Raw genomic sequence first — 10982 nt, forward strand, 5'->3', positions numbered from 1 at the left:
AATATTTGCCAAATACTTCGAAGACAAGAAAAGCATGACCAAGACGTGACAGAGTGACAAAATGAAGTAAATAATGATGTGAATGTATGGTAAATAAATTGACCTAGTTATGAAATAATATAAAATATATGAAAAACTTAGAGTTACTCTAGTCAAGGATCAAATAACTGGGTAAATCATAAAGATGGAATAATTATAAAAAGATCTAAGATGAACTTATTCATCCAAGGATCCAAACTCTTAAGGTGGTATTCAAATACTTAAAATAGAATGCAGATATCTAAACAGGGATCATAATAGGCATGTATGGGTAACCACTAGATATACACAACAAGAGCAATATAAAAGCGGAATAGCTAGTAAGTGAGTATCTAGATTTCATGTATTACCTGATGTCAATGACAATATTTATCCCTTTAATCGAGGCTACGGAACGATGGACAGCCATCTTAATTGTCACGGTATTTAACTTCACATGAATTTTATGCATATTGCTATCATGAGAGTAATAAGCATTCTACTGTTGTTTGGAATGTAGAATTTAACATCTATTATTATAGGGGATAGATACTTCCACCTCTCCACTATTTGATTATAAATATGATCATTATTGTGACTTGTAAAATAGAAATAATGTGAGCTTCATTACCATACAAGCACAAAGCCTTGAAAATCAGGTTGTTTGTGTCTTTTGAAGCCATTGATTATTTCAAGGCAAAATTGGGCCGTTTGAAGGTGGAATAGGATCAAGATTCTCTCTAGGAAAAACCAATTACTAATAGACATAACTTCCCAAACTTTCTTTTCGAAGAAGCTAACATTGGAATAACCAATGATATAGAGAGGAATGAAGGCATCATATATTAAAGTACACCACCACCAACTGCATGCCATGGAAGGAATAATGTTGAAGGAAGGAGTTGAAAATACACATTCAAGGGAGAGGCCATATTTCAACACTCATCCGTGGAAGTCTACCACCACCACCATCCAAAGTGATGGAGAAGACAACATCAAAGGAAGGAAGAAACTCCATATCTCTTGCATCAATGGATATCACATCATCCAAGGGAAGGGAACGGTGAAAAAAATGGGAAGGAAAATAGAACAATGAAATAGAGGTTAGGGATTTCTTGCCAATGAACAGGTAAGATTAGAATTATTTTTACACATAAAGGAGCGTATATAGGGGGGTGGGGAAGGGCAGGAAGGGTAGACTTGGCATTTTAGAGTGGAGAGGGGTGGGAATAGAGACCTGACTTTAAAGAAACATTAGCCCTTTGGATCGGCAATTAAACAACCAATCAATAAGGGCTTTCCATTGTAGTCGGGTCAACCAAGGGACCGGGAATCAGATTCTTCTTCTCAATATTATTGAAGTTTATTTATTTTGCAGGCTTTACATTCTCTCTAGGGTTATGTCCTAAGGGTTATGTGGTGTATCATGTCGTTGAGCTAAGTGATAGGCTTGAAGTATAACAAATAAAATATACTAGTTATTAAAAGATCAAATACTTAAATAGTAATTTAATTAATAGTGCATTAATAGTAGCTTAAATGAGAAAAATTAACTCTAGTAGCTGCAAACAAAACAACAATTAAATGTTCGATTACACTGTGATGTATAGGTTTCAAAATTTTAAAAAAGCAATCATGATTTTGAAACACAATAAACAGCATTAATAAGGTTTTAAAATCATGTATTAAATAGATTTCAATTATACCAACAATATTTTAGTATAGGTACAAAATATGGAAATTATTTGATACCCAAACTAATTAATAAAACTATATTTATGCACAGTATTCAAGGCAACTGAAGTAATTTTAATTTGAGGAATTATTTTTGAAATTTATATATAATTTTCAAAGTATTAGATTTTAAAGGATCTAGTTAAAAACCCTAATATAAGGTTTTCTTCACATCTTAGAGTAGTAGAATTTATTGGTTTTCTGCATAGATCTCAAAGCACTAGAATTTAATGGTTTTTGTTTCAAAAAGCCTAATTTAAGATTTTTTACACAGATTTAAGAGCAGTATATTTTATTTTAAAATTGATTAAACCCTTTTCTTATGCAGTTTTTCCTACAAAATGGTAGATTTGCAGGTGTTATTTGACATGGGAATTTGTTTTATAACAAGTGTACAAAAGGCAGCCAAAAAAAACTTTTCCATCATTTTTTTAAAAATAGAAATTTCAAAAAAATATAATATAAAAATTTTTCAACATATATTTTGGAGCAATCAAATATACATAAAATTTTTTAATGACAAAATCTACAATTAGATATTTATATTAAAACTTTTAAGCATGTGTGCACTAGCAATTATCAAGATAGATCAAATTTCATTCTTAAATAGTTGAAAATAAATTCTTAACATAATATACTAATAACTTGGTGATATCTGAAATGTGGATCCATGCGGGCATATATTTAGTCCCACATCGCTATGTATATGTATAACTTCTGGATACTTATATAATGCCAAAAAATCAAAATAATATTCTCTGATTAGTTTTTTTGAATAAGATATTGGGTTATTACAAAAGATATATTAAGTTATAAAAGAACCGAAGTGGAAAAGAAATCCATCAGGGAGAACATCCACTGTCCCATCTTGTCTGAGGTATATTTCTAACTAGCTATGGGTGATTTGAACCCCTTTGCATGTGCAAGAAGGAAATGCACTTTGGGCATAGTCTCATTAGGATTAGATGGTTGGATATCATCCAAATTTTATAGGGCATTATGCAACATAGAGTATTTCTTTAGGATTTTCTTGTAGCGGTGCATGTGTCCCTCTCATGAGTCCAAGGTCCAAGTATCTAAGGCCATTCCCAAGACCTTAGATCCCTTTGAGGGATGTTTAAATTTTTTTATATCAAATATTCTAATATATATCTCCTTTCTTTTCTTTTTTCTTTTTTTCTTTTCTTCTTTCTTTGAGCATGATGGAGCCTTTGGTCGGCAGGACCGTCCTTCTACAAGACACGGATAGTTTATACTTGTTTTTATAGGTGCGTGCGTAGAATGTATGAGATTGAAGGATCTATCGCTAGCATTTTTTTTTAGTACACCGGCGCCTCACATGATACATACGTGAGTACAACCAACAAAATCAAAAAAAAGAAGCTTGTGAAGAGAGTAAAGAACATCCGTATGGTTCTCTCAGAGGAACCCACCAGAATGATATGCCACAAAGGAGGCCACCCAGTCAGCCGCACTGTTCACCTCTCGATAAATATGGGTGGCCCGAAATGAGTCACATCCTCTCACAAATCTCTAGATGTCATGGAGCAGCGACTGCCCATCTACTATAGTATGCCAGCCTCGGACCCACTCGATCACCATAGCGAATCCTCCTCGAGGAGGATGCAAATCGCACCCAGAGTGTATCTCACATAGGAGATGCCCTCCCATGCCGCTCTCAGCTCAGCTCCAATGACAGAGATGTCAAAGATCCGCCATCCTCCAACCATCCCAAAGTCTGGAGTAGTGGTCTTTGATGACAAAGCCCACTCTTCCACTTTCTCCTCCCTCGGCAACACTGCCTTCGAAGGTCACTTTAAGATAGCTAAAGGGTGGAGGCTCTCAGAAAACAAAAGTAAATCTGATTGCTGAAGAAGCTGCATGGGAGACCCAGGTGTCCCTAGCCATCCCAAGAGAGCAGGACGACACAATATTGATGACCTTGGACGCATAGAACAGTGCTCTGTCCACCACAACTCTCAAATGAACCCACTTGTCCTCGAAGATCCAGGTGTTCTAATCCAGCTATATAGGATAGGCAAGCTAGGAACACCTGACCCCTCCCACTCTATGGTGTCGAGCCTCCTCAAAGATGCCTTCAGATAAGCCAAAAAATCCTTCGTCGGGGTCATGCCCTGCCTGAAGCCAGGAACGGTCCCTGCGAACTGCCAGATCATGGGCCACCCGTGGGGAGCTAAAGAGGATATGGTAGATGGACTCTTCCACCTTCGAGCAAGCCCCACATGCTAGGGAGACCCTCACCCCTCTGCTGGCTAATACACCCCTAGTTGGCAAGTACCCCCAAGCTACCTTCCAAATGAACATAGCGACACAGGGGTGGATGCACAACCTCCAAATCCAGATCCCCTCTATCTGTCAAGATGGGGCCCTAGTCACCAGGCCCCGAAGGTCCTAAGAGTTCACCTTCAACCTCCTAGAGCCACTCCAAACCCCCCCGTCCGCTCACCTACGTTCTTTTGGAATGAAGAGATCGCAGACTCTACACCCTGTCAGACACCCCGGATCAAGCAGTGTGGGCTACCCACTCAGCGGCAACTCAGCCAGCCATCTATCCTCAAAGATGTCAATCGCCTGCCCGTTGCCGATCTCCCACCTAATCGCAGTGAGGACCGAAGGGCCTCGTGCACAAATCTCTCTCCAAATAAAGGAGCTATAGCACCCAATACGAAAAACAGGCACCTCGGACGAAGCCCTAGTTGGCCCTCAGCAGAAAACCCCAGAGGCTATCAGGCTCAAGGAGGAACCTAGCTGCATGTCTGGTAGCATGAACCTCCCGTTGCTCCAACAAGGAGTGAACCCCCAGACCACCACCACCAGTCGGCTGACAAATTGCATCCCAGGCTAGCAAGTGAAGACCTCTCCCTTTCTCGCATCGGCCCCGAATGAAGCTTCTGAACAAACACTCAATGGCCCTTAGCGGCCCCGAATGGTATTGGAGAGGAGATAAACCGGGATCGACTACTGTTAGCGTCTATCCTATCCATTCGGATCGGATGTACTCCCGACTTAAGGAAGATTTTTATTTGTATGCTCGCATAAAACCCTCTGTATTCCTGGTTGTCTTTGAAGGCAGGCAATTGTTTGACGACTTTATATGTGCCTTCGTGGAACAAGTAGGAAGCAGACACATAAAGACCTTTAATTAGAGGGCGCCTTCCTAAACTTTAGGAAGTCGGTAGGCTTTGTACATTGGCTTGGCACGTGTGACGGACGCATGTGAAAACACTTGGAAACGAATGAGAGCATGGACGGGCATTTCTATCCTTACCAAAAAAATAAATAGATAAATAAATAATAACCATATACAGAGATGGGTGTGTGTGTGTGTGTGTGTGTGTGTGTGTGTGTGTGTGTGTGTGATGCAAGTAAATTTGCAAATTTATAGGACCATTAAATTTCTTTGCAGAAATTGATCTCATCAGAACTTTACAATTAAGTGAACAGAGACACAGCGGCATGGCTTTTTATATGGATTTTTCGAGCAATCTTCCACTAGCATCAAGCAACCCTTGTGGTACAATTGTCATAACTCTTTTTTGCATTTTGAAATCTCCATTTATTCTTGCATCCAATCATGGATAACAAAGGAAGCAGAACTAGGGTGGGGGAATCTGGAAAAATGAAACCTCAAACAGTGAGATCCTTGTATTTCAAAAGCAACTTAAAGGCGTAATAAGGAGCGATCACCATAATATCTTCTCTGCCATGGAGTGCCTAGCTAGCTTCCAAAGCCTTAGCTCCTTCCTAAGCTTCTCATTTAAACACAAAGTCTCTAGACCTGGCAGTAGAGATGGAGTCCACAGTCTTCCTCACCCTCTTCAGTTGTGCTCCAATTCTCAGCTTAAACTTGCGTATCACCACCCTCGGAAGTGATCGCCGTCTCCGGTGCTCCGACTGCTCCAAGATTTTGTAGATTAAGAACTGTGCCTTCCGATGCTTTACTTCATCAGGATCTTCCTTCGCCACCCTTGAGTAAGAGTAGCTTCTTAATAGGTTCATTTCTCTCTTCACACACACCCACACGCACACACACGCACACGCAGAGAGAGAGAGAGAGAGAGAGAGAGAGAGAGAGAGAGAGAGTTGTTTCTTCGTTGGGGTAGGGGAAGGGGTCGAACGATGGTATAAATAATCTCGGTGGCAGCACCATAAATGATAACAATATCAGCAGCAGCAGCAGCAATAATAATAACCATCTTTGGTGCCTCTTGCTTCCCATTTAACAATATACTCTTGGTGAATAAGATGTAGACTAGAGTTGCATTACAGATAAGGATTTACTAGCATAATTTTAGAAATCACATAACAACCTGTATTAGTCCATATTATTTTTCCTTAAATGATCCTATATCGGTCAGTATTATTTTTCTTTGTTAGTGTAATCCTGTATTTGTCAGTATTATTTTTCTTTGTTAGCATAATTTTGTTAGAGTGATTTTAGAAATTACATAACAACTTATATTAGCAAGTATTATTTTTTTTTATTTGCATGATATTATATCAACCTATATTATTTTTCTTATATAGAGTCTGTACACGAGTATATTTAACCCGTAAAATATATCGAATATGATGGAACAGAAAAATAAAATTATCTTTTTTTTTATTTTTTTCTTCTTCTGTGAATATTTTAACAAAAATTTCCTAGAGACTAGTCACATGTTCAGATTCATCTGTTGACCTACTTAAGGCTAAAAAGGCATCCATACAATGCATGTTTATTATTGAAATTGGAAACAAATGACACTGTTGGCCAAGAGATTGAGGCAGGTTAGGCTAGATGGCATAAGAGAGACACCGGAAGTGTCCAAATCTATGACCGGGAGACGGCTTTGGAGGAGTTGGTATTGGCTGTGAGGTCATTGTAGACGTTGAATGATGGCGGCGTGCCATGGTCAGAAGAGATGGCTGCCGAGACCAGCGACAGAGACATCGGTTTGTCGCTTGGTCTAACATCCTACCGTCAGCCATCAAGGAAAAATGGAAAGCTTATAAGATACAAGGGTTGGGAGAGAGGGGATAAGGCACATGCTTTATATAATTTATAAGTATATAGTCCCTATCATTTATATAATATCATTGGTTCTTTTATGCAATTTGGATCTTTTGCATATGTAAGTGGTGCAACCAGAATATGTTGGGTCTGTTAAAAGGACCGATCAGACCCGACCCAACCAACAGTATTACGAGCGAGCTCGGTCATGAATCCAACTATCCAAATTCAAATGAGACCAGCTTCTATAACTTTCAACCTAAAAACCATCTAGGTTTTTTGCAGGTGATTTGCATAGTTATTATAGGATTTTGAATTTGAATTTCTTTTGGCATCTTAGACATCACAGATTCTGAATATTGTGAATTCTCTGATTGTGTTTGTGGCGATTTTGATTTAAATCTTAACACGACTTTCCGTTTGATGTTATGGATCTCCATATGGAATCCAGACGTGTATTTTGTAGATTTTCAGAGCAATAATGAGGTGATTATAAACCCCTGTTCTAATTTAAATAAGTTTGCTTGATGCTTAAGATTGCTCTGCATATTGCTCAAGCTATGTAACTGTGGGGCGAACATATTAGGTTTTTCTTTTTTTTGTATATATACCCCTTGCAAATGTAACTTATTGCATATTTACTAATTTAAAACTATTATTATATATATACCTCTCAAGCCATTTGAAATAAATCATTTTTGCAGGGATATATGTGCAGAAAATCCAACCTTAATATGATAGTCATTGTTCAATTTAGATTTTTAGGTATGTTAAGAATAGGTTGGGAGTATATATATATATAGCCCAAGACTTGATGAGATAGGCTGAACCGGTATACTCGCTTAAGATCTAATAGTCTTTTATATTGCTTTGTTATTCTTTTCATACAAATTTATCGATTCTGCATACAAATTACAATCGATCATTCTACTTTATTCTTTTTCCAAGAAAAACAATCAGTCAATGATTTTTTTTGTCCCTAATATTTCTGTGAAATCCATCTCTTTACCTTAGAAAGTCTTTTAAACAAAGAAAGACAATTCATCAATTTCAAGTCTAAGCTGTTGGTGCCATTTGTCTGCCAGATGTGTTCTTCTTGATATCATCATTGATTAGCAATAGTATAGTCAAAAATACTCCGAGTTCGTGCATGCTTCTCTCTTTTTTATCATCATCTTATTAAAAAAGAAAAAAGGCCCGGTCGATACTTCCTTAGATTACTACTAGATACAGTATGAATAACATTGTTTCGCTCATCTTGGTTCTTCATATATACTTTTAACGTCTATTTAGTTTTGACTTGTACCAATTCGATTCCCAGCCTCTAATCCAAAAGTATATATTGTATGAGGCCAAGTTAACTACATGAGTGTATGCTGGAGGGGTTGAGATAATACCTATGATCATGACCTTTGTTTTGCATAATATGTGTATATATCTTTATTTTGAAACCGAGTAGGAGATTGTCGGATTTATGGTTTGATTGTTTTGGAAAAAAAGACCAAATCTTCATTATTTTTGGAAAATAAAAAGGCCATGTGTTTGGATGTAGGGTTTCAATTGGCTATACAAGTTGGTCTACCTACATTACGCGTAATGTATGGGAAGCTATGACTAGTTAGTATCTCGGTATATGAGGTGGAAGGATCATGTCTCTTGAGAATCTATCTCTTGGAATTCATGAATCTTAATTTATTATCCTAGAATAGGGTTTCAATGTGGTTCTTGAATTTCATTAAGAGAGTGCCACTTAGTATGACAATTTTAGGTCTATAAATACCTTCATTGGTCCTACAAGTGACGTATGCTAGAAAACCCTGCCTGGTTGAAGGGAGTAAGCCAATCCCTTGTAGATATTATTTTGTGCTATTCGGGAGGTTCTTAAGGAAAAAAAAAATTTTGGCATCATGTCAGGTATGTACTTTATAAAATTTGATACGAAATTTATAAATAGATAAATAAGTATTTGTCGATAATAAATTTGGAACTAGCTAACATCTATTTTCTTTATTATCACCTCATTAAAACTATAAAAAATCCCCGATGCTTCCTTAGATAACTTCCGAGTGTTTGAACAACATTGTTTCACTCATCTTGGTTCTTCATATAGACATGACACCAGCAATATCTAAACAATCAATCGAAGTCCTGACTCCCACAAGTACCAAAGAAATAATAAGAGAAGGCATCACCACAGCTAAGTCAGCTTGTTTCATATATATGATCTTGTCGACATTCTTTTTAGTAATAATTAAATTTTTATTATTGTAAACATCTTATTCTCCCCGGTCTTTAATATTCATAAGAACTTACCTTCAATATATTCATTAGATGCAGTAAGTGATTGCTATAACTGGTCTTTTCTCCTCGGTCTCCCTCATCGCAGGAGATGCACGAAGAAAAGTTGTATCTATAAAATTCTTTATTGGAAATTGATAATTTTCTCCATTTCTGATAAATGTACTGCCCTAGTATGTCGCTCTCTAAATCATCATCTACATAGCCTCTGTGTATAAATATGCTTCATATATGCATACAGCATGAATGATCACTATGTTTTCGGTTAACTCAAAGCAACCTGGAAATCTCACTCATAAAACCTTTTGAACTGGCTTGTTGCATTCCTGTCACTACTTTTTGCGCTCGAACTGCATTGGTGATAAGTTCTGTATCGTATTGAGTAATTTTTTCAAGGGACAGTTCCAAGTTACCAAGTCATTTTCTTAACCCAAAGCACTGAATAGGATAGGATTCTTGAAGAAAATGATTGATTGATTTGCTTCAGATTTTGCATTGATCGTGCAGAGCATCTACATTCTAAAGAGTATAGCATGGTCAAGTGAGGCCTGAGCCTGGTTTTCTAGCCATTTGGATGTTAGAATTTTTACTACTTTTTGTGTCACCTAAACACCTAAATCATTAAGAATTCTAAAAGTGAAGTGCTGACACTCATGAAGAGGACACTTCAGCACTACCAATATAGAGTGGCATGCTTTCTGTAGATTGAAATGCTGCCACTTGACAGAGAAACACGCTTCAACAACTTCAACCTCAATAAGAACACTATAGTACAAAATTTGTTTAATTTTGAACGCCCTTTATTCTCTGTCTCTCCCTTTCAGTTTTTGTATTCTTGATATTCTTCAAGAATAAAATCTGTGGTAACTAAAACCTACAGAGTTTTTTCAATTGTATGGAACTAATTAATGATTTTGTTGTGGTCAATGAGTATCTGAATAAGAAAAGATGTCCGAAATTATCCATCATCCCTTTCACCTTTTCCTGTCATAGAAGAAGTTCTTACATAAATGAATATGTTTCGGAGATTGTTAAATGAATAAGAGGGACAACTTGCTTCAAATGAAAAATTGGTGTTTCCAATAAAACCAAATTTGCAAGACTTGTTTGACAGCATCAGCTCTTTATAAGTACAAAAGAATCCATACCATTATATACGAAAGTACAAATTAGTTTGAAACTCAAACCAACAGAAAATAGAGTATCAAGAGGGAAATATTAAACCTAGTTCTTGTTTGTGGGGAGATGCCATTTCACATGGAACTAAAAGTTATTTTAAAAAAGAAAAAAAGAAAGAAAAGTAGACTGGGGCAGAAAATAGAGCATGCTGATTATTGTCTTAAAGAGAATCAAAGGAAATGGAGAGTTCTAAAAGTGAAGTGCTAACACTCATGAAGAGGACACTTCAGCACTACCAATATAGAGTGGCATGCTTCCTGTAGATTGAAATGCTGCCACTTGACAGAGAAACACATTTCAACAACTTCAACCTCAATAAGGACACTCTAGTGCAAAATTTGTTTAGTTTCGAACCCCCTTTATTTTCTGTCTCTCCCTCTCAGTTTTTGTATTTTTGATATTCTTCAAGAACCCCCTTTAGTTTCGAAAATCTGCACAGTTTTTTTGGTTGTCTGGTGCAGTATGGAACTAATTAATGATTTTGTTGTTGTGAATGAATATCTGAATAAGAAAAGATGTCCGAAATGATTCATTATCCCTTTCACCTTTTCCTGCCATAGAAGTTCTTTTTCATAAATGAATATGTTTCAGAGATTGTTAAATGAAGAAGAAGAACAACTTGCTTCAAATGAAAAATTGGTGTTTCCAATAAAACCAAATTTGCAAGGACTTCTTTAACAGCATCAGCTCTTTATAACTACAAAAGATTCCATTCCATTATATAGGAAAGTACAGGTTA

This window comes from Phoenix dactylifera, chromosome 9, assembly GCF_051530095.1.
Source record: "Phoenix dactylifera cultivar Ajwa chromosome 9, Ajwa_hap1_PhDact_Kaust_v1.1, whole genome shotgun sequence".
NCBI lineage: Eukaryota > Viridiplantae > Streptophyta > Magnoliopsida > Arecales > Arecaceae > Phoenix > Phoenix dactylifera.